Below are 25,813 nucleotides of genomic sequence, written 5' to 3'. Positions count from 1 at the left end.
CTGGGAGGGCCAAACAAGGGAAGAGTTGTAAAGATGTGCGCACGCTTGGCACCCGTGCACACCTCGCAGATTCCAGTGATACTCACGGGGAGTCTTAATGTGTGTATGTGCATTCAGCAGGCTCCCATTCTTCACAGGTCCCTCGCAGGGTGTGGGAATCAGGGCTGGGTCCCGGGCTGGGATCCTCCCCGCCCCCACCCTCAGCCAGGGGCCGACGGCGCAGATTTTCCTCCGGCAGGCGGCGGGCTGCAGGCTGCACGGCGCGCTCCGCACGTGAGGCGGCAGCACTGGCGCCGGCTGCAGCCGCACAGCCCGGGCGCTGGGCTGGCCTTGCGCAGGGACCGGGCTGCCCGCGCCGCGGGGCCGCGGAGCCCGCCCGCCTGGCTCCCGGGGCTCGCGGCCCGCACGCCTCCCAGCCCCGCCGCCGCGGCCTGGACGCCCCGCCGCCCCTCCGCCCGGGGCCCGCTGGTCCGCCCGCAGGACCAGTCCCTGCGAGGCCGCCACAGCCCGCGTTTCGGCCGCAGCAGTGGTCCGCGCGGAAGGGGGTGCGCGGCGCAGGACGGCGGACGCGGAGGCCGGTTCCCTGCTCCTGCAACTCCGCGCTCGGCCACCGGGGACGGCCGCCCGGGAGCCCCGCGGGGACCGCGCGCACCGCCGCTCGGCTTCCTTCACCGCTGGTCCCGCGCTGCCTCCGCAGCCCGCGGTTCCCTCCCGGATCTGCGCGTGTGATCGCTGTCGCGTGTGTGCGTGCGTGTGTGCGCGCGCTCGTGTGTGTGTGTGATCGGGAGCGCGTGTGCGCGCGCGGGGGGCAGTGTGCACGCCGGGAGTGCGGGGAAGTGTGTTTGTGTGTGCGTGTGGGTGTGAGTGCTTGGCTCGCTCTCTCTCTCTCTCTCTCACACACACGCACACATACACGCACACACACTCTCATACCCCCCTGGCTGGCTCAACTGAACTTGAAGACACCCCACATTCCAAGATGCCCGAGGTGCCTGGAAGTGCCAGGGCTTCTTCGATCTGGAAAATCCTACCGGCGACTTCCTAGGGAGGGATTATCTTTTTTTTTTTTTGGGGGGGGGGGGGTTTAAATCTCGAAGAGATGAGAGCAAGTTGTGTTTTTTCCTCCCTTCTTGCTAAATGCCATGGATATAACTGAATAAGCCGCTCAGGGCTCTCCCCGCGTGGACGTCCGAGGCCACCATCTGCGCTCGTTCTCCGGAGCCCAGGGCTGAGCTCCAGCCGCGTCGTCTCGGGCCGGGAAGGATGCGCGGCCGAGCCGGGGAGCCCGGGCGCCCCGCGGAGCCGGCCTCGGCGCCTCCCCACCGGGGGTAGACGCTGCCTCGCCCAGGTGAGTGGTCGCCTCCGCCGCGTCCCCGCGATCGGGTGTCTGCGGGAGCTGGGCGCGGGGCCGAACGCACCCGGGGCCCGGGAACTTTGGGTCCCTTTCTTCTTCACTGAGGACTCCCTCCCCGGGACACTGGTGCGGACACCCTCCCCTCTCTTCACCCATCGCTATCGCAGGAGGTTTCCTATTCTATCTTGCTTTCCATTGTGGGGGTGAAACTCCGGCGAGGAGCGGCGGGAGCCTGTCGGTGTGAGGCCGGGGGGCAGGAGGGAGAGACGGGAACCCAGATAGATGGAAACATGGAAACAGCAGAAGAACTTTGCCGCCAGACCACTCTGTTGCATCTCCCCTCATGGAGGCCTGGCCAGAGCTATTGCTGGGGGCTGGGTCCACCGCCAGGGCTCCCTGCGCTCTGTGGGCTGGTGGGTGGGGTAGAGCCCAGTTGGAGGGATCGATTCAGGGCTGTGGAGGGGAAGGAAGGCATCATTGCAGTTTGGGGAGGCAGATAGGGCAGACTGGGGACCCTCTCCTGGTTTCAGACACAAGGCAGGGAGATGAGGGGATTGTGTGTGTGCGGCTTGGGGCATCAGGATGGCGTGATGAAGCAATATGGAAACTGGCATTAGCTGTGCCTGGCTGGTAGGTCTGTCTCCCACCCGGCCCTGCCCTGCCGGGTTCTAAGGTTAGCCGGGGCAGGGAGGAGGGAGAGCCATGGAGAGCTCAGAGACCAGCAGCGCCTTGCTCGGCACAGACCCTAGGCGACGACAGGGAAGTGTCCTGCCCATCTCCCTGTCACTCCAGTACAAAGGACATAGGCAGTGAGTTCTAGAGAGACAGAGCCCCTGGAAGCCAGAGCCCGAGAGAAAAAGAGGAGGGAGCCTGAGCGAAGGCAGCAGAGGGACTGAGACGACACCAAGTGCATGGGGAGATATGCACGGATAGACAGACAGACTCCTGCGGGGAGAGGGAGCTTATCCGTGCTGGCACTCTGAGCTGGAGTTGCAGCATGGCTGTAGATGCTGACCCTCTGCCCTGCCCCAGTGTGCGTGCGTGTGCGTGTGCGTGTGCGTGTGTGTGTGTGTGTGTGTGTGATCAAGGAGGGGGGGCCTCTGTGGCCGCTATGGGCTGGTTGGCCTTGTGGGGCTGCAGGAAGGGGCGGCTTCAGGAAATTGGCCCCCCACAGTTGGGGAGGAGCAAAGCTGGGGAAGAAACTGCCAGTCTCTGAGCTGTGAAGTTCCCAGGGACCAGGGCGGGACATTCTAGGTGGGCCCTAGTATGTGGCTGGGGCTGGTTTGGAACTCACGGTGGGGAGGCTGAGGTGGGGATTGTGGGGATACTGGAAGCTAAGAACCGGAGTCTTGTGTTGTGCCCTGGGCTGATTGCAGCCCTCTGCGAGGAGCTTATACAACCGTGCAAAGCGGAGCCGCCAGCTGGGGGCCTTGCTCCTGGGAGGCTGAAGGGGGTCAGGGCTGTGCAGGGAGGATCTGAAGCCCGCCAGGGCCTGCACTTGGAGCCAGCAGCCTCCGCGGACCAGGCCCGCTGCTGATGCGGGGATGCCGTCTTTCCCTCTGACTCTGGCACGAGTGAGTGCCCAGTTCCACCGCTCTCCCGAGGCCCCTCACTGGCTTCTGCTCAGGCCCCCTGCCCAGCCCTCAATTTAGAGTTTCTGGCCTAATTCCCGCCCAGGAATGTAATTGCTTAGCTTCCTGCCCTCGCCCTGGGGAATGCAAAGAGCAAGCTTGGCGTTTCCGTCTCAGCCTCTGGGCAGTGCTCTGGACGGGCGGCTGCCTGGGTGCCCTGCACAGGCGCTGGGGTGCAGGCCCCTAGCTTCTGAGGCTCCAGGTGCTTCTCCAGGCCCAGAAATCAGAGAAGCTGGGGAGTGAGACCTGGGGGCCAATGTGTGCAGGAAGCTTCCTGGAGGCAACACTGAAGAGGGGAAGGGAAGGAGGGTGTATGGGGCAGGAAATGCGGACAAGGTAGGTGGGGCCGCTGGGAGAGCCAGGCAGCTTTTTGGCTGCCCATTCCCAGTCCCTGGTGTGGCTGCGATGGGAATCGCCCTTGTCCAGGCTGCGGCTCTGAAATAAAATCGAGGATCTGGGGTCTGCCCAAGTGCCAGGCTTATGGAGTCTGTGCAGCCTGTGGGCTGGAGCAGGGTCTGTTCTTCAGAAAGCGCCGGTCCTAGGTACGGTGAGGATGGTTTTGGCATCCAGGGCATTGCCACCTGATGGGAGAGGCTGCTAGCCTGAAAGCAGAGGCAGCGAAAACCAACCAGAGACAGCCAAGTGGAACTGGGCCCTGGACAAGAGAAACAACAACGTGTGTGTTTTGTGATTTTTGTTTGGGCATGGTTGTGTTTTTAGGGTCCAGCTTAAGGGAGAGTTATCATATAACAGAGTGGGCGTGGAGGGCCTGGGTTCAAATTCTGACTCCGCCGCATCTTTGTTTGTTAAACCCTGGAGCTTCTGTGTTTTCATCTGATGAAAGGAAATAACAGCTTGTGCCTTGCAGATGTGTTATGGCCCCAGGTTTGTCCTGATGCTCCCCAAGCCCCTGCTCAGATCTGGGGGAGTGTTGGGTTGGAGGAGGGAGGGCTGGGAGCAAGGGAGGGACCCTCAAAGACGGAGGGATATAGTGCCCCAGCCTCCTCTATTCACTAAGCTGCCAGTGATGGGTTTGATGCCATCCCATGTAAGCTGGTCATTAAAAGACTCCAGGAAGCCCTCCAGAAAACTTCGGGGATTGATATTGCAGAAGCAAATTTCACCTCTGGGGCTGTGGCACCTGCTTCCTTCCCTCTCTCTTGTTTGCTTTGGAATTTTACAGCCTCCCGCACATTTGCTCAGTATGTTCCGGCTCTGTGTTTTACAAGTGTCATCTGTCACCCTTTTCTGTCTGAAGCTTGAGTGTGAAAATCCCCCAGAACCCAACCCCTGCCTTCTCCTCTCTGACTCTGCCTGTTTCTGCCCCAAGAGTGCCCTCACAGGAGTGGTCTCAGGTCCAGGCTGGGGTCTGTGCAGGGAATTGTGGTTGGACCTGGGTCCCCTCTGTGGAGTTGAGGGGCACACCCAGTCAGGGAGAGGGGCTCAGACCCAGACGTGTATTTAGCAGGGTCTGACTAATGAACCAACTGGAACTGGGGTGGAGATGGAGTTCTAACCACAAAGGAAAGGCTTAAGAAAAGGTATTTTTAGAAAGTAGGTAGTCAGGTCCAGAGATAGGGACCGGGGAGAGTAGCCATGTCTAGACTGCTTAGGGTAAGGTCAATCAGGAGGGCTTCTTGGAGGAGGTGAGGATTTCAGGAATATAAAAGTCCATAGAAGTCCGTAGAAGGCAGATTTTGTTTTCTTTTAAATTCTCAGAGGTCACTGAGAATTTGGGAAGTTTCAAGGATGGGGTACTGAACACATAGAATGGATATTCCAAGAAATTTCTTAGGCTATTGGGACCAGCTCCTTCAAACAAACAATTTTTTGATTTCTTATTATGTGCCAGGCACAAATCTAAGAGCTTTACATTATTATCTCATGAAATTCTTACAATCTTGTGAAACTGCCACTGATATTATGTCCACTTTACCAATGAGAAAACCAAGATTCAGAGAAGTTGGGTTCCTGCCAGGTACTAGTAAATGTCAGAGTTGCCACTCTACTCTCATGCCATCTGAATTCAAAGCCCACACTCTTAACCCCTCCATACTGCCACTCCCTCACAGTGAGGGCCAGTGGGCACCAGGGACTGGCACCTCCCTAAGCCTGCTGGCCTCCTGGCCTGGCTGGGGAGGCAACTCCAGAGCCTCCATCACAGAGCCCTGCAGAGCCCAGCAACTCAGCTACTTGCCCTGCTCACTGTTTAAAAGCTCCCGTCACAGTCAGCACCATCCTCATGGGCAGCACAGAAGATAGGGGGCAAGCACTGGGCTGGGCTGCAAGTCAGGGGACCTACCTGTGCCCCATGGGTGTGACTTGGGTGGGAGGCAAATCTCTTCACTCTCTTGAGATCCGCTTTCCTCCCTGATGAGTCAGGACAATAATGCTCACTTCCCAAGGCTGGCGTTAGGGCCGGGCCACCTGTGTGAACAGGCTTCATCCATTAAACAAGCCTTTTAGCGCTCAGGGTTACGCAGGTGGGACAAAAGGAGGTTTACAGTTGTTTGTGTGGAAAATAATACAATAATTAATAAATAACAGTATAAGAATAAACTGCGTTTTGCATACTCACAACTGTAAGCCTGCTTTTGCCCCACCCTGTATTTGTGACTCCCTTCCTAATTTAGACCAAGTCACTAAAATACCAAATGTGATGATGCCCAGGTATAAGGACATTAAAGGTGGGCTTTCGTTATCAGTTGCATGGGGCTGGAGGTAACCAGTAAGACAGCAGGCCAGCTAGGCCCGGGCCTGTGGGACAGGGGTGGGAAGGAACGTGCAGGAGACCCCCGTGGTCCAGACAGTGGGGTGGGACTGGTAGCAGACGGCAACCAGAAAGGGACACACTGATGCATATAGCACTTCCTTTGGAATCAGACGGCCATCGTTGAAACTTTGGCACCAGAGTGGGCAGAGGGCATTTTCCTTTGGCCGCTGTTTCTTGACCTTTTATCACTATTGCTCCATTCAAGGAATCTTTTTAGACACATTTTTTTCCCCAGTTGCAGCTCCCATAAAATTTAAATCCACAGATATACTGTGTGTCTGTTTATGTACTGTCTGTGTACCTGTGCTTTATATACAAAAAGAGTAAGATTCTTTCTCACCCCTCCCAAGAACAAATGTTTGTCCCCTGGGGGGCGCTGTTGCCTCCGTTGAGAATGCATGCTTTACCAGAGCAGATTAGGATTAGACAAGAAGCTGGAGGAAGGAGGCACGGGGAATCCGGGAGATGGTAAGGACAGATTTACTCTGGCATGTCGCTACCCCGAGCTGGTCCTTGGACCAGCAGCATCACCATTGCCTGGAGCAGGCTGGTGATGCAAAACCCATCCCACCCCAGATCCTCAAACAGGCACCTCTGTTTCATCACAATGGGGTGGGGGTAGGGTTGGATGCACTGCCCTAGAACAGGAGGCTAGGGCCAAAGGAAAAGAGGTGAGAAGTCAGACCTGAGACACCTATGCTCTGGGTCATCGGCTTGTTTAACAATTGAGTCCAAGTGCACCAAGCAAATCTCGGCAGTGTCCCTGTCTACACCTGCCATGATCTATTGGTCTTTGTTCTTTCCTGGGTGAGTTTCTGTCCTGCAGGCTGGGTAGAGGGGGGCAGTCCTGCAGGGGAGACACTGGCTGTGTATGTGGCCTTGCTTACAGGCAGCAGAAGACCAAGGCACCTTTGACTTGGACGGATGTGGGCCTCTTTCTCAAATATCCCCAAGGGCCAAGGCCAGTGGGGCACAGGCCAACCTGAGGGACAGACTGGAACCATAGAGACCAAGTTTAGGTTTTAACTGTGTCAAGCTGGATTAAGCAACAAAATGGACTCTTGTAATTTATCAGCCTGCTTGGGATCATCTGCAGTAAAGCCTGGGTCTCCTTGGCAGTCCTGCATTTACAGGCAGCCCTGAAACATGAGAGACTGCAAAATCCCCAGATTGGGTTCTTTAGAGTTCAGTGCATTTATTATTGGCATGTCCTACATTAACTCACCCAGGGGCAAGAGCTAAGCCACAGCCAGTCCGCCCAGACACAACACGAGGAGCAGACTGCGGAGTCTCTCAACCCCTCTCCCCTCCCCACTTCCCTCCTGGGCCATCTTCCTTCCACACAGTCCTTCCTCTCTTCCGCTTCAGTCTAGGCCACACGGAGCAGCCTTCCAGGTCTGGAATAAATTTCCCGGGGATGCTCAATCTATGTGGTCCTCCCATCCCCCCTTCCCTAGGACTCCCTACCTGTTCCTTTTCTGCAAAGCTGCCACTCTCCTTCCCAGCTACCCTCCTGATCTGTCCCCCTGCTGCTTTAGTCAAATAAGCTGGTGGGGGTTACTATGGTCCCCAGCTGACAATGGGAGTCTGCAAGTGCCTGCTTCAGAGTAGTTGTAAATTAGGTGTTTTTTTTGCATGACTCTCTCTGGTCTCCAAAATGAGTGACATGGTCACTGGGCCTGCAGACTTGGAGGAGCTTGGGGAGTGAGCTGGGCTCAGGTCCTGGCTTCGATCTCAGTGCTTGCTGAGAGAGAGATGGGGGAACAGGGAAGATGGCAATGCAGGTGACACGTGCTTGACTTTCTGAGCCCCTGGAGACCCCTGCAAATGGCCAATGAGGGCTGTGAGATGAGGGCCTGTCATTCTAAAAAGGTATTGAAGATTACTGGGTGGGCAAAGTTGATCTCTTGACTCAATGTTCCCCATGGTTAAGCCACTATGATACCCAGGTAGGTCCTCCTGGGGCAGAAGGAAGGAGAGTGGATGGTGACCAAGGGTCATGGAGGTGAAGGTTAGAAGTACTTGTATAACACCAGGCACTGGGGGGTGGTCCCGGAGGACTCGCTGGGGCCGGGGAACCCGAGGTGGGTTCTCCTTTCAGCTCAGCTGGGAACTTGCCAGGTGACTTGGGCCGGGCCCTCTCCCTGGCTGTCCTCACCTGTAGAACAGGGCCGGAGGGCTCTCTCAAGTCCCTTCCCTTTCATGTGTTTGATCCATTGATTTATAAGTTCATGAACCAGCCTGAGTGAAGATACATCTGCTGAGCTATTCAGGCCCCGGCAGTGACTTGTCCGGCCTCCATCTCTTCTGCTCTCCTTGCACATAGCTGCCTGACCGCTTGCTTCCCTCTGCTTGACACCCTCTCACTGCTCTTAACCTTCCCACACCTGCTCACAAACCCCAGCAACAGGTCAGCTTTGAATGACCAGGATCCCAGGGCTGCAGTGTGAAGGCGGGTGTTTCCTTCCTCCACTCCAACACATGCATGTGCACATTCACATAGTCCTACATACTCACACACATGCACACATACAGATGCTTACACTCTCTCACATATACTCACACACACACCACATGCCCTCACACACATCTGCACACTCCCACATACTCACACACAGATGCACAACACACTCATGCACACCCCTATACTTACAGCCACAAACACACACATGCAGATTCATACACACCTGCATGTGGTGCACGCACATATGTACACTTGCACATACACTCACACATTCAGACATGCACACGCACACACCTTCACACGCCATACACGTGCTCTCGCATGTCTAGACACACACTGGCATACGCTCCCTGTCCACTTCCCCAGCTCTCACTCAGAGACAAACGCCCAGGCCGTCCTGCCCCGCAGAGCACGGAGCGCTTTGCAGAGCGATTCTGTGCGTGGTCTCCTGTGGTCCCTCCAGCTCTGAGCTCAGCAGGGCGGGACTTTGGCCTCCTTCCTCTCTGGCTCAGGTTAAGAAAGGCACTGTAGGTAGCAGAGCCAGGAGGAGAGCCCGGATGCTGACCACGTCCAGGGGTACCCCATCACAGCAGACAGTGTCATAGCACAGTGTCACATTTGTCACTGTGCTTGGTTCAGAGCAGCCCTGGGAGACAGGAGGGTCTATTTTGTCCCTGTGTGAAAGATGGGAAACTGGGTCCTGGGAGAGTCACACAGAGGGTGACGGAGCGGGCCTGGGAGCCCTTCTCTGCCAAGACACGTGTGCATACCTGTGGCTGTTTGGTGATCGTTCCATCCTGGCTCTCCGCTCTCAGGAGCTTTGATTCACATCCAACCCCCAGCAATTGAGGAATTCCACCCTAGGTGAGCCCCACAGGCATTCCAGCCCCATTCTGCCTGGTCCAGTGAGGCGTGCAGGAGAGCACTGGACCATCTCTGCCCCTGCAGGACTGAAGGTCATCTCTGTCCCCGCAGGGTTAAGGACCTGAGGACCATCTCTGTCCCCGCAGGACTGAGGCACATCTCTGTCCTCGAAGGACTGAGGGTCGTCTCTGTCCCCACAGGGTTAAAGCACATCTCTGTCCTTGCAGGATCCAGGAAGCCCTCTCACGCCATTTCTCATAACGCTTGTTGAGGATCAAGGTGTGTTCATCACGGATGTGCCTCAACTCGCTCACACCATTTTCACAGTCTCAGCCTCCCCTGCCTCTTGAGGCCCTGAGTGCTATACTTTGCTGCCTGCCATGGGAGTGAGGACCCTTTTAACTCATTCTAAACTTCCCCTCCACCCCCTTCCAGCTTTAAGGTCAGGAGAGTCTGAGAGTTTAGGATTTCGTGATGAAGCCCATGCTCCTTCATCCATCCCTTTCATGACTGACTGGTCAGCAGCCCTCACTGATCAGTTTAATTCAACAAGCAGTTATTGAACGCCTACTGTGTGCCACCAGCAGGACAGATGCTGCCCAGATGAATCATCTCTCCAGCCCAGTCCGTGTGAACACACAGTCCTCGGTCTCATCGATCATTTCATTGATTCTCCTGTACTTTTTCCAGCCCTGCCTGGGGACTGCAGGGCTTGGTGGAGGTGGGGGGTAGTGAGAGGTCCTATGCTGGCTTGTTTGTGGCGCCCTCCCTCGCCTGCATTTCCATGTGCACGTGTGTGCATGTGTGTTTGCTCAGGACTCAGCAGAAGGTCACACGTGATTAACCACTTGATGTAAAGCTGAGCAGGCTGATGGTGATGGTGGTGATAAAGTCCACTTAAGAAATGCACCCCCAAGTGGCTTCCCCAAATCCCTCCCCGCCTGGCTACTAAGCTGACGTCTCACCATCTCACCCAAATAGAAACTGAGGGAGGAAGGGATTCGGGGGAGGTTTGGGGTCATGGTCCTAGTTTAGAGACAGCTGGCCCTAAAGGAACCATTCAGTCTCCCTCCAGGCCTGATCATTTGTGTCACAGGGGCTGGCTGGGGAGAAGGGGAACTGAGGGGAGATCCTAGAATAGACATAAATCCTGCACCTCTGTCCAAAGTCACAGCTTCTGAGCACATGACAAGTGAGGGCCATTGCACTGGGGAAAGACGGCTCCCCAGGCCTTAGGTGGGCACGAATCGCTATGCACTGAGCTGCTTGGATGCGGCACCCTTCCTCTGTACAGCGCGTGTGTGCACGGGGCCCCCTTCCTGGGGCCGACACTGTGTTTGTTGCCCTGGTTGCGTGAACTTGGGTAGATTGCTCTGTGCTTTTTTTTTCTCATCTGCAAAATGGGGATTAATAATAGCACCCACCGTATAGGGCTGTTAGGAGAAATAAATGAATTACCGTGTGTAAAGTGCTTGGAGCAGTGCCCGGCTCGTGGCGAGCACTGTGTAAGTGTGAGCTGTCATTACTCATACTAGATACACTCGTGGTATTTTCCTGAGCGTGCTGAGGAACCACTGCAGACCAGCTTAACTGACACTCCCTTCAAACAGCAACTGGGGGATTTCATAATACTCTCTGCAGGCTGTCATCTGACCCTCCCAACGATGCTACCCGGCAGGCAGGGCAGATACTTTGGTTATGTTCATTGTATGAGGGGAAATGGAGGCACAGAGGTTACTAAGTGGTTCCTGGTCCAGTTCATTATCTCTTATGATCCCGCTGTGTTGAGCTGAGCGGTGGGGGGATTTCATGGAGAAGGGTTTGGGTGACAATGGCTGATGGGTTCAGGACTGGGCCTCCCACCTGGGCCTTATTTGTGTTGAATCGGATGCGTGAGGAAATAAGCCCCCAGGTCTGCTCGGCTAGGTTGGGTCTACATGGCAGGTGTGTGGGGAGCAGGCTGTCTACATACACAGTACCTAGGGGTTGGGAGTTAGTGGCAGGGCCACAGCCCATGCATATTTGGATCCTTTTGACACCATCATGAATGTCCTGGGATGGGGTAGGGGTGGGACTGGGCTCCTGGCTCTAAGAGGAGATGTGGGACTTGGATTGGAGACCCTTCTATAAAGGAGCATCTGATTCAGCCTGGTGCAGAGAAGGCCAGAAAGAGGCATGCCCCTGGCCATGATTCCTGCCCTCACCCCCTGCACCCATTCCCTAGGGCTGGACCTGGTGGTAAGAAGAAAGATCTTCTGGATCTTTTGGTTTGCAGAAGCTGGGAGAGCATCTGGGGCAAGAAAGTGAGCCTTGGGCCAGGAAGTGGAAGAGGGAGTGAGGACCTCAGACCCGGGGTGGGGGGAAACTGGACATGGAGGGAATGCTTGTGGGGTGGGGTTTCAGGAACTCTGGGAGAATGGGGGTGCAGGAATGGATTCTGGGTATCTAAAGGGAGACATGAGGTGGGTGTATGACCTCGAGGAGAGGACAGGAGGCCAGGAGGCCATGGAGGCCAGTATGGGACACGGTCCATAGGAGGAGAGCTGGGGGTGGGATCCTGCCGGAACCTGGCCTCCCAGCCACTCTGGGCACAAAGCCAGGCTGCCTACAACCAAAGCCCCAGCCCAGTTCCCCTCCTGGGGGAGAGAAGTCTAGACCCCAAGTTCATTTCCAGGCCATGTGATCAGCCTGTGTCATAAATCACGGGCCACGTAAATATGGCACATAATTGGGAGGCACCGTGGGGCCGAGGCTCCAGGATAAATCCTGGGCAGGACGAGCGCTGTGGATTATGAGTTACGGGGAGGCCAGCGGGGTGCTGGTGGCTGGCCTGTCCTGGGCTGTGAGTTATCTCGGGCGGGTCACCCTTCGATGCTGCTGCTCTGTGGCGCCAGGCTGATATTTACTGTATATTGGTTTTTAAATTACAGTATGGCATTGATTCCCTGCTCTTGAAGCTCAGCCCTCACTGTCCCTGCCTCGCTCAGCCTTTCTCCATCCGTCTTGTCTCCCTCTCAATTCAGTTTCTAATGCGGAGTATTATCTTCCACTGTATCGCGTTACCCCGTGGTGTTATGTTTGTATTGCCTTATATTTATTAGCACGTACATTATACTGCTCCTTTAAACACTTGACAGTGTTTAAAGCTGGACGTGCAGCCGTGTTTATCTGCTTCGGACCCCAGACAGGGAGGGGGTAGGGCGAGCAGGGTGGTCTCCATCTAAGGGAGTTCAGCAAGGCTAATGGGATGCCTGGGTCACGCTTGGGTTGACTTATATTAAACCATTAGAATAATGGCTTCTGGGTGTTGAACGCTTACAGTGGGCCCCGCACTTTCTAATGTAAGTTTCTGTACTCATTTTATCCCCACGTTAATTCTGTGGGGTGGGCACTGTTCTTAGTTCATGTTACAGGTGAGAAAAGGGAGGCCCAGGGAAGTTAAGTAATTTGCTCAAGGTCACACAGCTTTCTAGAGGGCAGAGCTTAGATTTGAACCCAAGCACTGGGTTTCTGAGCCCATACGATTACCCGCGATTTAAGCTGTCCCATGTGATTACTGAGTTGGAGTCAGGGTCACAGGGTGGGGACACAGTGTTACAAGGGGCATTCTTGTCCTCGCACACTCTTAAGTTTTGTAATAGTTTCATTGCACCAAGGTAAAGACTTAGGGGACCTCGAGTCAGCTGGAAATGCCTCCAGAGTGGGGGACCATGTTCTTGGGAGGTGCTGGGACCCTGATATATGCAGTTTGGCCCCCGGGTGAGGCAGGGGGGCAGGCATAGAGCAGGGGTGGTGGGAATCTGGCTGGGTGGGTTGCTGGTTGGCTGCCCTCCTACTTTTCTGTGTCCATGGAAGGAAGCTGCTGTCCTGACCTCCATGGGGCCCCACATGACTGCCTTTGTGCAGTTTTTCTTCCTTTTTGGGTGTCGGCTCATCTGCAAGCTGAGCCTGGCTCCCAGGGACACAGCAGGCTAGCAGGCATGAGAGGGGAGCTGGCGGGGTCTGGGGGCCCTGCATATCCTGCAGGGTGCAGCACCTTCCTCACTGGGGACCCCCTGCTGAGCATTGCCTGCTGGACCAGACACTGCTGTCTGAGAAGTTTGGAGGGGGTGGGGGTTCAATCTGGGCTATAGGGACAGGCCCTTCCTCTCCAGGCTCCTCATGTTCTCTGCCTCCCACCCCATCCTGAGAGACTGTCATGGCTGGGGTCTGGGTCACGTTACACAGCTTGCCATGGCTCAGAAGCCCATCTCGCTGTCTCCATCTCACTGTCCCCAGCTCTCACTCATGGGAAAAAGAGGCAGCCATTCTGGAAGAAGCGTGTCCCTTACTGGGGGCAGGGACGAGAGTCAGGCCAAGCCTGAGGATGTTGCTCTAGGCTACCTTCCTGAGGGTGGGCTGCCTGACTCCATGGAGCCATCCTCAGAGAGTGCAGCCTCATTACCATAGGCCTGCTGTGAAGAGAGGCTTTTCATTCCCGAGGCTCCATGGCCAGGCTCTCACCCACCTGTCCCTGCTAAAGGACCTCTAACAGGAAAGTGTGAAGTAGAAGGTGAAGGGCCCCTCACACTCCATCCCAGAATCATCAGTGCACACCCCGTGCTGGATATAGGCTGGAGCATCCCTCAGCCAGCAGATGTGTTTCTTGTTTCTCTTATTAACCACTACTGTTTATTAAGCACTTGCCATGTGACGGGACAAGTAATTGAGCCCAGTGATTGAGCCCCAGAAACCAGATAGCCTGGGTTTGAATCTCAGGGATTCCAATTATGAGCTGTATGACCTTGGGCAAGTCACTTCTCTCTGAGCCTCAGTTTCCTCCTCTGTAAAGTGGGGCCAATACCAATGCCTAACCACTACGGGGTCTGGCATGGTGGGTATCATTTAGGTGTCAGCTGGCACTGTGATTTGAATGCATCTCACTTCTTCCCCTGCTGTGTTTGCAAAGTGGGTGCTACCTCCCTATGGGTTGATGTGGAGACCAGCTCAGAAGAGCAATGCCATTTGCTCTGGGTTTAAGGTGACCAGCTGTCTCGGTCACCTGGGACTGAGTGGATTCCTGGGATGTGGCGCTTTTGGTTTTAAAACTAGGTAAGTCCCAGGCCAGTTGGGATGAGTTGGTCACTCTACCCAGGTCACACCGAAGCTGCAGACTGAGCCAGGGCTGGAACCCAGCTGTGTCCGATTCCCACTGCCATGTCCTTAACCACCACTCCGGCCCCCCTCGGGGACAGTCCCTCACAGCTGCCCACATTTGCTGAGTCTGGCAGGCTTTAGAGATGATACCCTGGTTCATCCTCACAAAACTTTGTGAATTACCCATTCGTATCCACATTTACCAAAGAGGAGACGGAGACACAGAGAGGTAGAGTAACTGGCTCAGGGTCATCCAGCCAGGAAGTGACTGAGCTGGGACTTGAGCCCGGGCTGTCTGGCGCCAGCACCCTACATCTGGTCACCCTGCTGCAGCTCCTCTTGTACCTTTTCCCAGTTTCCTCCAGGGGACAGGTTTCATTTCTTTGTTCCAGTGGCCTGTGGGGAAGGCCGGGCAGATACTTTCTGAAGGTTAGAAAGCTGAAGCTCCGAGAGGCCAGGGTATTTAGCTAATGTCACATAGCTTTAAGTGACAAAAGTGGGATGAGACTCCATCAGGGGCTCTCAGCTGATGCTGCTCTCTGTGGTCTCCTTGTTTGATAACTAGGGCGAGGTCCCCCCGCCCCGCCCGGTCCTGTAGAAATTCCTAGAGGCCTGAGGTCCCTGTGATGACTGGGTCCCATGTGCACAGGGCTGGTTCCCCTTGGGCTCTGGGACTTCCTCTGATCTAGTTGTCATTATCTATCCCCAGCAAGTAGAGGGGGCACATAGTGGCAGAGCGGATAGACCTGACAGCCTCACAGCTGCCCTCCTCCCACCAGGTGGGGACTGAATGCAGAAGGGGCTACATTTTCCTGGGAGGGCAGTAAGTCTCTGTTAATGCCAGGCTTGCTTCTAAGGTGACTAAATAAAAGAGTTGGGAAGGACAATGACAAGAGTCTATAAATTCTGAATGATATTCAGGACAGTTGCCTGGGCCCCAGGGGCCATAAAACCTAGGTGGCGGCTGGGTCAGGGGTGATTTATGGGGCTTTTTATCTGCTGTGGGGTTACCTGCCCATCAGCCTCCCACTTGTAAGGTACTCTTTCCTTCTTTCTCTCTTTCTTTCTCTCTTTCTTTCTCTCTTCCTTTCTCTCTTTCTCTCTCTCTTTCTTTCTCTCTTTCTTTCTCTCTTTCTTCTTTCTCTCTTTCTTTCTCTCTTTCTTTCTCTCTTTCTTTCTCTCTTTCTTTCTCTCTTTCTTTCTTTTTTTCTTTCTCTCTCTCTCTCTCTCTCTCTCTCTCTCTCTCCCTTCCTCCCTCCCTCCCTCCCTCTCTCTCTCTTTCTTTCTTTCTGAAACACCCATGTGAGAGAGAACCATAGATTGGCTGCCTCCTGTATGCTCCGTACCAGGGATCTAGCCCATCACCCAGGCATGTGCCCTGACCAGGAATTGATCCGGCGACCTTTAGGCGTACCGGACAACGCCCAACTGAGCCACACCAGCCAGGGCTGTACTTTCTCTTTTTAACTTTAAATCCTTTTTATAGTTTTTGGCATTTCATGGTTGTCCTCAAGCCACTCATAGGGATGAATTACTCCCCCATTTTACAGCTGGGGAAACTGAGGCACAGAGTGAGTTTGGTGAATTGCCCAGGTCCCTTGACTCAGACCTAGGAAGTTCTCACTAATATTTGTATGGATGAAGCACTTAATTATCTGCTGGGAACTATTCTAAGCACTTTAATTTGTTAACATTTAATTCCTACAAGTTCCGCTGCAGTGCTCGCCAGCTGTGTGACCCTGGGGAAGTCGCTTCACCTCTCTGTGTCCTAGTTTCCCAATGTGTAAATGGGGAGATAATAGTACCTACCCCATAGAGATGTTGTTCCAGTTTAATGAGTTAATATATGTAAAGCACTTAGAACAGTGTCTGGCATGTGTCAAGTGCTCAATAAGTATTAGCTATCATTATTTTTATATCCAGTGCTTAGAATAGTGCCAGCCTCAATAAATATTTGATGATTCATGAGACATCTGGACTGAATCTTCAGGGGAGTAGGTCTAGGTTGGTTAAAGAGACACCAGTGGTTCTCAGCCCCGGCTGCACATTGGAGTCACCTGGGGAGCTTTAAAATCTATTGACACCTGGCCCCAGGAGAGTCTGGTTTAATGGTTCTGGGTGTGGCCTGGCATTGGAGATTTAAAGCTCTCCTGGGATTCTGATTCCAGGGTTGAGACCATGGAGGAGGGAAAGGCAGGCGTGCACCGAGCACAGCAGGCAGGCTGGAAGGCCTTGCGGGAGGACGTCGTTGAAGAGGGAGCACTGAGGGTGAGGCCAGGCAAGAAAGTTGGATGGTGGCTCAGGGAGGCAGGGCCAAGCCAGGGAGGGCCCTGCATGCTGCGCTCAGGAGCTTAGGCCTGGAGGGGAAGTCGGTGGGGAGCCTGCAGGGCTCTGAAGCCGGAGTGGCATGGTCTGGTGTGCCTCGAAGGAAACTGGCCTGGAGAGGTGTGGGGGATGGATTACTGCGAATAAAATTGAAGCATGGCGGGCAGAGGGCAGAAGTCCTCCTGCCCCTGTGAGAGCCGTTCAGGGCCAGGCTCGAACAGGGAAGGCGACTTGCTGGGACCAGTGGATTACTTAATCCCCCTCGGTGTGTCTGAACAGCGAAACCTGGTCAGTGCAGGGTTTCTTCCATTATCCTCCTGCAGGCCTTTGTGGGTCCCAGAGCTGCCTTTGGATAATGGAGCTCTAGGTAAAGTGACCCATCTCCTTCCCACTGCCCCACACTGACCACCACCCCCTAGAAGCAGTGTAGGTGGGTGCTCCAGATTACCCCTGCTATTTACTGGCTGTGTGATCTTGGGCAAGTTATTTGACCTCTCTGTGCCTTAGTTTCCTTATCTGTAAAGTGGAGGTGAGAACTCAGAGACATTTAGTGAGTTCATTGCCACCAACGATGTCACAGGTTTGGATCAGCCATCCAATTCAGAGGATATAATGGGTTTTCATTTAACACTGTGTTTCTTAGCATTGGGAGATGATTTGGGGCAGGACAGGAAACAAAGCACCCACACAGCATCTTCGCTTTCATCTCAGAGGGAGGCCGAGCAGGTGCCCATATATGCAACATTTCGCCCCTCACTCACATGGGGCATGTTGGCTGCTGCGGATGAGAGCTGAGATGTGCGTGCACCTCCTCCGTAAGAGAAGCTGCAGCCTCCATTTCCCGCCATCTGTGCACCGTTTGGGAGACCCAAGCCCTGCCCTCCAGACCCCAGTTCCCCAGGCCCATGGATCAGGGGGTCCACAGTTCACGGGGCAGACACCGCGGACCACATGCGCCTAATGAACTGTGGGAGGACAGCCTGGGCCGTTTTCCCGGAGGCCTAGGCCGTCCCAGGCCACCGTCAAGCCTTAACTCAGAGTTAATCTGCACACAGCATTTCTCCAGCTGTCAGCTAAGAAAGACAAAAATCAGATCTGTAAGACAGAGAAGACAAGCAAGGGGAAAGCTGCAGGCCATCTGGGAACAGTGAATCTCGTTTTTACATTTTGGGGTAAACTGATCAGCTGGCAGCTGGCACAGGGGCTCATCTGGGCATTTCTGTTCCTGAGCAGGCTGTCTAGGGTTATTACAAAACACAGTGTCATATGTTAGGATTTTCCAAGAGAACCCCAGGAGTTCACCTGGGGGTAAAGTCTCTGTGGGGTGCCAGCCAGAACCCCTCACCAGCACCTCTGCCTCAGCTGGGCCAGGTTTGCACTTTCCCCCCATCGGAAGGCTGCTGGGGGGTCAAATGGGTCAGTGCAGGTAAGGTCCTCAAAAGAGAGAAGAGCAAGTGTTCATATGGAAATAAGTTCCTGGTAACTGTTTAATAAGTTCTAAGTATAATTATTCCTTCCCTCACTGAGGCCCATCGCTGTTGGCCTCCCAGCTGGCGTCCTGTATTTCTGGAGCTCAGATTCAGAACAGAGAGGATGGTGGGGACCCAGAGAGGAAGGGCAGAGCCACACGACTCTGGAATCGTTGCTTTTAAATAATAAAGTTGCGAGGTTGCTCCCCTTGGATCCTTTAGGGCCTGGCGTTGAGGGGCGCCTGTGTTTTTTCCTTCCAGCTAAGGCAGCATCAACCAGAGGCCCTTCCCCCACCCCCCATGGTTTCGTCCCCTTGGCTGGGAGCAGGCCATCCTCCAAGCAGCTTTCCACCATGCAATTAAAGCGGGCTTTTCAAAATATAAATCAGGTTCCCCATCCCTTAAATTATAGTCCTTCAATGCAAAAAGGATTTTTGCTTTTCCTCTCAGCTGAGGCGGAGGATTGGAAGCCAGAGGAAAAGTGTCCTGTCCTGTCCTTATTGGGACCTGGAGACGAGGACCCTGGTAGCAGGAGGCTGTCCCCTTCTTGAGTGGCTCCCCTCTCTGCTCCCTTTATTCCAGGAAGCCAGGTGGGCTAAGGGGCAGCCTCAGAGCTGACCTTGCAGCCTGGCTGTCCTCGGGACATGCAGTATGACCCTGACCAAGAGGGTCTCCCTTCTCACCCTCCTCTGTTTTCTCATCTTTAAAATTGGAAGATGGGTCAGCTATAGAGAGTATCCCAAGGACTCTAAGGAACGGGCCCGCCCCTGCCTACTTGAAACACAGTTTTCATGCTTCTCGGTAAGGCCGCCTTCAAGGTCCTCATCCCAAGGTTTGCTGGCATGTAAATGTTGGGGAGTCCTACAGTGATTTCCCGTGGGGTCCATATCTCCCAGATGGTCTTGGCTGTTACGCATCCTGCTTTAGGGCAGGAAAAGCAGTGCTCCCTTCAACTATGGTGGAGCAGTTTTCTTAGAGATGGGGAAAGGCTAGAAACTCCAGATGGGTCTTAAGGATTTTATTGGAACAGACAGGGGCCATGGTTATTGTTTCTGAGATGGTCAGATGGTCAGGGCTTTGATGGCAGGTGTCCGCGTCCATCACTGTACACACTCCTGCTCAGCCACGCGTGAGGAGGGGAGCCTTACGGAGACTCGTGCTTCTGTGCCGGCGAGGGCCGCGGTGGCGGTGCCATGGTGGTAGAGGAGGTTGGGGGGATGGTGGGATGGAGGGTGTCACTGCAGTGATGGTGAAGATGGTTGTGGTCATGGCACAGGGAAGCCTGGGGAGATAGGTAGGGCCCCAGAGGCGGTTAAGGATTTTTGCTAGGAGCCACGGAAAGGCATTGAAGGACTATAATTTAAGGGATGGTGAACCTGATTTATATTTTGAAAAGCCCACTTTAATCGCATGATGGAAAGCTGCGTGGAGGATGGCAGGAGTGGGTAGGTACAGACCAGTTAGGAGCCTGTTGGAATAGTCCAGGAGAGGGGTAATGGTGGCGGGGATTGGGGTGGAAGGAAGAGCAGCGGGCAGACGCTGGAGCTACGTAAGTGGTAAAATCATCAGGACTCAGTGATGACCAGGTAATACCATGGACATAGTGGGAGAGGAGTGAGTGAGGAGACGTCAGAGATGGAGCTTAGGCTTCTGGCTTGGGCGCCTGATGGGTCATTGGGTTAGAAGCTCCGTGAGGGCAGGAGCTCTCTTGGGTCTACCCCATGCCCAGGTCCTCAAGCAGCAGCTGGCATGTGGTAGACAGTCAGTAAATGTTGGTTGGATGACTGTTGCCGTTGAGTCTCAGTCATGAACCTGATGGAAACCATATATTACAGTGTTTGGTTCCCATGTCTGTGTCCTCTGCTGGACATCAAACACTCCGGGAGCTGGCCCACACATGGTTAATGGCTAAAGGGCTGGACCTCAGACTCACAGGAACCCGAACTTGAATCCCAGGGTCTTACTTAACTGGCTGTGAGTTTGGAAAAGTTACTTAACTTCCCTGAGCCCCAATATAGTCACCCCAAAGATGGAAACACAAAGAGTGCTTACCTCGTAGAGTTGTTCTACCAATTAAATGAGATAATATAGTGAGATAATGTTGTAAAGCACCAGCCAGTTTCAGGACCATGGTTGGTAAGTATTATGGTCATTTAAGAAATGAGTCACCCGAATCTCGCATCAGCTGCCTTGCTGGCTCACAGAGGATACATGTTCGGGTGACAAGTGAGGCAGGGGACCTGTGGAAGACTGGGGGCTGCAGATACTGTGGGGAGACTGGTGTTCCTTCCGCATCCATCCTGTTGCTTCCACCCTGTTTTCTAATCTTGTTTCTTGGCAGTCCTGGAGATGACACCATTTGTGACAAGGGCCCTGGGGCTCATGGCAGGCACTGGGTGCCCACGGGAAAGAGAACATCTCGGGACTCAGCTGCTTCCGTGTCTACCTTTGCCGCGGCTTAATCCGAGCTTAGTCACACACACACAAAAATGTGTTTTAAAAATAGCAACAGGTGCTGTTGATCCAGATGGAGCCCCCTAAAAACCTCTGCTCCCTGATGATCTTTGCCCCATAATGAATGACTGGGGACTGACAGGGAGCCCCAGCAGCTGCTGTTCCCTGCTCCATTCCTCCGTGATGAGAAAGTGAGGAATCAGCAAACCTGAGGACCCTGGAAGGCCCCCAGAGGAGGTGGAGGGAGCTCATTGGCCCAGCAGCTGTCCCTGCTGCCGTCCTTGTATATATGGGCTGGAGAGGGGAGGGTTATGTGTCACAGACATTGAGCAATTGACTGGAGACAGAGAGGCAGATTTCAAGAGCAGGACAGAAAGAGGCACCATTTACACCTGGGTCACCTGTGGGTACCATGTAGATGTGTGGGGAGGGGTCTCTACACATGAGGCCCCTCGAGCCATCTGTCAGCTTAGAGTCAGCCCTCAGGAAGGCACAGGTGGGGCTAGAAGCCACAGGTCGGCTGTCAGCACTTGGTCAAAACCTGGACTTAGGGCTTAAGGAGACACCCATTTGCACACACTCCACACACACATATGCACACATACTGACCTGCCCCCTTCACCCTCGGTAGCCAGCCCCTCTAAAGGCTCACCTGCATCCCCTTGAAGGGTGCAGCCATGGGCAAGCCCCAGAATGGGCTCTTGGGGATTATGGGGTGTGTGTGTGTGTGTGTGTGTGTGTGTGTGTGTGTGTGGCATGCCTGTGTGCAGGAGCATTTGCATGCACAATAGAGGCTTAACAGTCAATTTCTAGGAAAGTCTTCACCTCCAAGTGGTGACAGAAATAGACCAGGTTTCTTTTTAGAGCTTTCTCTAGCTGGTTAATACAAGTGTGTAGGCAGGACCAGGAGGCCCATTCCGCTGCTTCCCGGTGGCTAAGGGCCTTCAAGCTTCAGAGGTAGTGGAGGGAGAGTCGACCAAGCTCTGCCTCTGGCTGGAACCACTCGGTCCTGGCAAAATGGTCTGCTGTCCAGGCGTATCCCATTTCCTCTTGGGGATGTGGAATTGGAAATCTTGTCTCTCTTCGTGCCTTTCTTTCTCCCTCCTTTGCCACCCCCCACCCCACATTCATCTGGCCAGTCCCTAGTTGTTCCTGCTCATCCAACCCCAGGGAGCCCCGCAGAACCCTTCTGGTCTACACATTAGACAGATGTCCTTCCTCTTTGAGCCCCCAGATGTCCTGTGCCTCCACAATCCAGCCACTGCAGTTGTGTAATCATGGCTCCTCCTCTGTCTGCCCAAACCTCCCCTGCCCCTAACCTCAACCTCCAGGAAGCCTTCTGTGATTGCTCCAGCCCAGCCTCTGCACCCCTCGTCTGTCTTTCATCATATGTTCATTTTTAAGTGATCTTCCTCTGCGTTACTGTCCTCATGCCCCAACTGGACTATCATCTTCCGGAGTGCACATTCTGTGCTGCCTAATCTCAACTCCTTTATCTCTTTCCCTCCCTCCCTCCCTCCCTCCCTCCCTCCCTCCCTCCCTCCCTCCCTCCCTCCCTTCCTTCCTAATACTTTTTGAACTTCTTATCTGCTATGAGCCAAACACTGCATTAGGCCCTTGGGCCATGGAGAGTTTCCTGTTTGGGACACCTTGACTCCAAGTGGGGTCTACAGCAGCCAGCCCTGCAAGGGAGAGGCCACTGTCAGTGTGGCCTGCCCACTGCCCAGCGTGCCAGCCCTGCCAGGAGGTGGGAGCAGGGCTCATGGGGAAGTTTTAAGAGACATGAATTCTATTCCCAGGTCAGTTCCAGGCCAGTCACTGGCCTCCCTCACTGGGGTGGGGGCGGGGTACAGTTCCCTAGCTACAAAGTGAGGGTCACTGCAGAAGCTCCCTGGGGGCCCTTGCAGCTGACCTCTGTGACCGTGAGGGAAGGCCTGGGTCCAGGCCAGCTCTTCTGCAGCCCACATGAACCCTGTCCTTTCCTTTCTTCTCTCCTGAAGGCAGGAAGCAGTCCCATGCTGACTGCAGAGAGCATCCAGTGGGCTTGGGGCTTCTGTCCCAGCTGTCCTTTCCCCGGGGCCTGAGCTCTCGGCACCGCCTCGTGGCCAGGTGTCCCCAAGGTCCTGTTGAACGCACCTCCCTGCTGCACATGCTCTGCTTATGACACGGATGGAGGACAGCCCTGCACTGAGGCAGCAGTCTGCCCAAACATCCCTCAGCAGGGATGTAAAGTACAGCATCAGGAATATAACTAATGACACTGTGTAACTATGGATGCTGCCAGGTGGCTACAGACTTATGGGGGGGACACTTCGTAAATTACACAACTGTCTCACCACTGTGCTGTACACCTGAAGCTAATATAAAATAATGTTGCATGTCAACTGTAATTGACAAATTATGAAAAGATAAAAAAAATCCCGTCGTGCAGACAGACACTCCGCAGAGTGGCTGAATCAAAGCGTAGAGAGGGAAGAAGGCCCGAGTCCGTGCGGTAGATCTGGGGCCATCGAGGTCACGCCCATTAGTCGCTTTCTGACTTTTTTGACTGGAACCCACAGTAAGAAATAGATTTTACATCACAATCTAGTATGATATGTACAAATACACGACACATGTGTAATGGAAACAACAATATTATGAAACGATATGCTTCTGAAGTACAGTGCCCTCTCCCATTCCTCCTGTCCTAGTCTCACCTTTGCTGTCCCGCCCTGTTCTCTTTTATTAAACAAGCTGGCCGTGACCTGCTGCATCGATTCCATCGCCACCGATGGGCCGAGAACTGCACGGTGATAGCACTGATCTCAAGCGATGGGCAGAGCTGGGCGGTGGGTGTGGGGAGCTTCTGCTTGCTCCGCTGCGTTAGTGAGAGCAGCTTCCCCCTGGAGCGCCTTCAGGCTGGTGGACCCGCAGGGAGCATTTCGCTCCTCGATGCCAGCGACTGCAGACCCTTTGCCCGAGGCAGTCAGGCCGCCCCCTGCCACCCCTGCCACCCCTGCCCCTTGCACCTCCCTGGTGCTGCCGGGGTATTTCTGAATATGTGAGGGCCCTGGCCTCCCAAGGGCTCTCCTGCCCAGGATTGGTGTCTGTGCCTGGCCCCACCCTGACCTGGTCACCAACAGCCCACGGAGCCTGGAGTGCGTGATCTCTGACAGGGTGGGTGGTGGCTAGAGCATTGTCCCAGACTCCGTGAGAGAGAGGGCCTCCTGGACTGGGTTCCTGTCAGTGCACACACTCAGCGCTTTGTATGTCTTATGCTCTGCACTACATTCAGGCGACAGACATGGACAGATCTCTCAGCCAACTTTTACGGACCTTCCTCTGAGCGCTGGCCTGGGGCTACCCAGGCAATACAGATGAAGGGAGGCAGGCCTGCTCCCCGGAGCTGAGGGCGGCATGCATGGGCAGGTGGTTAACATTGCCCTTGTCACAGGGAGGGCCAAGTCAGGACGTGTCTGGGAAACGGAAGAGGGAGGAAGGCCGGTCCTTGTGCACAGCTGCTCTTAGGTGAGTGGGATTTGGAAAAGATGGAGAAATGAGGTTTTGTGACCAAGACTGGTGGACCCTGTCCAGGGTGGGGATGTGAGGTGTTGCAGGAGGGGCCAAATAGCCCCATCAACCCCCTTCCCTCCCTCCCCTCCCTCCACCACTGGGCGAGGCCAGGGTCCTGCGGGCTCTTCACACTCTGGCCTGGGAGGGTCCCAGCCAGACTGATTGCCAGGGTGCAGAGGTGTCATGTCTGCCGCTCCAGGCAGGGTTTACAGCAGCCAGAGTCATAAACTAAATTTGAGTAACAGTTCAAACAGTGGCATCGGGCAATAGACTGAGCGCTAGAGGCTGGTAATGGCTTTACTTACGAGCCCTGATTTATGGAGTCATCAGGAAGCCCTGGGGCCCTGCTCTTCGCTGGAGAGGCTTCCAAAGGCTCACCCCTCCCCGCCCACCCACTGGCTCCCTTTCAGCACCTGAGCAATGCAGGAAACTCAGAGCAGCCCGCCCTCACCCGCACCCACCATCCGTCACCATCCCACCCCGCTCTCACCATAACCAGCACCTCTATCTCTTACCGTCCTGGCTCCCTTATCTGCTGGCATCTGTACCCCATATATGCTCCACTCGATGCCTCCATTAATCCTGCTGCCTTCAGAAATCACCGCTTCAGGTCGCCTTCCTGTGTGGCTTCCCCTGAGCTTGGCCCTGAGGCTGGCACACTTGTGGTTGTGCTGCAGGGTCATGGTCACGTCTGGCCTTTGGACCCTGAGCTGCCTGACGCCTGTGGACCTTGAGCAGTTTCATAGCTTCTCCTGCCTCTTTCTCCCTGCAGAATAGAGGTGCTAATGACGCTGTCCACCTCACAGTGGGTTTCTTGGGATTAAATGACAGACGGCAAGTAAAGTTCCGGGAAGAGCGGAGTAGGAGCTCTGTAGTAATGGGAGTAGGAGATATTATTAATAATAGTAATAACTATTATATTATTACTACAATTATTATTATTATTTTTAATGATTCTAACATCAGCCCTGCCTCCCCCTCCAGGCCCCAAGCTCCACAAAGTCAGGAACCCTCTTCCCCATCAAAAGGAGGGCACCTCCCAATACTCTCTCTGCTTCTCCCAGCCTTTCTGGGACCTACTTGCGGCCCACGCTCAGCTCACCGAGTATCCAGCTCCACACCTGCATCCCACCCCTGGTGCTAATCCACCCCGCAGACCCTGCCCTGGTGGGGCTGGCGAAGGGAGGGGCAGGTCCTTCTAAGAGAGCAGTGGCCCAGGCCTTCAGTCGTCCAGGGACACGAAGTCCTGCGGTGGCCATACTGGCCGCACACCAGCTGGACCAGAAGAGAATCAGTGTGCCATCCACTCTGGAGTGATGCAGGCTGGGTATTCCCTCCCGTTCCCAGCCCCCCTCACCCCCAGGCCTGCTGCTTCCACCTGGAGCCACCTAGGAGCTGGGCTGAGGAGGTGGGTGTTGGAGCGTCCCCCTGGGGCATCCAAATAGCTTCCCTTGGGAGCCTGACTTATACAGGCAGGCCTGGAAAGACCAGAAACCCCCCCTCAGCCTGACCACACCTCCTGTCCTCTCCTCCGACCCCTGGCTGGCAGAGTTGGGAGGCTCGTGGCACCCCCTCAGGGTCCTTCACTGCTCACCCTGCAATCTGTAACTTCTCTCCGGCAGGTGGCCAAGCGAATCATTGCCCAAAATATAGAACCCAGGTGACAGCAAAGCCACTGGAGATTTGATTAGAAAAGGCTTCTATGCAATGAAATAACATCATCATCATCATCAACAGCAGTAATAACAGTCACTCATTCAGCACTTCCTGTGTGCCAAGCGCGGTTCC

The 25,813-nt window shown here is 54.7% G+C and overlaps 1 protein-coding gene across 1 annotated transcript in view; it reads left to right on the top strand.

Moving 5' to 3' along the window:
• Positions 1 to 457: 457 nt before the first annotated feature.
• LRFN2 (leucine rich repeat and fibronectin type III domain containing 2) overlaps positions 458 to 25,813 on the top strand; it is a 180,451-nt gene continuing 155,095 nt past the window's right edge. The window contains exon 1 of the mRNA XM_081140415.1: positions 458 to 1,348. The gene's annotated coding sequence lies outside the window, so the exon portion shown is untranslated. The remainder of the gene's footprint in view (positions 1,349 to 25,813) is intronic.

Source organism: Miniopterus schreibersii, assembly GCF_964146895.1.
Source record: "Miniopterus schreibersii genome assembly, chromosome: 6".
NCBI lineage: Eukaryota > Metazoa > Chordata > Mammalia > Chiroptera > Miniopteridae > Miniopterus > Miniopterus schreibersii.
The sequence above is the reverse complement of the archived record's forward strand: the minus strand, read 5'-3'. Positions and strand labels throughout refer to the sequence as shown.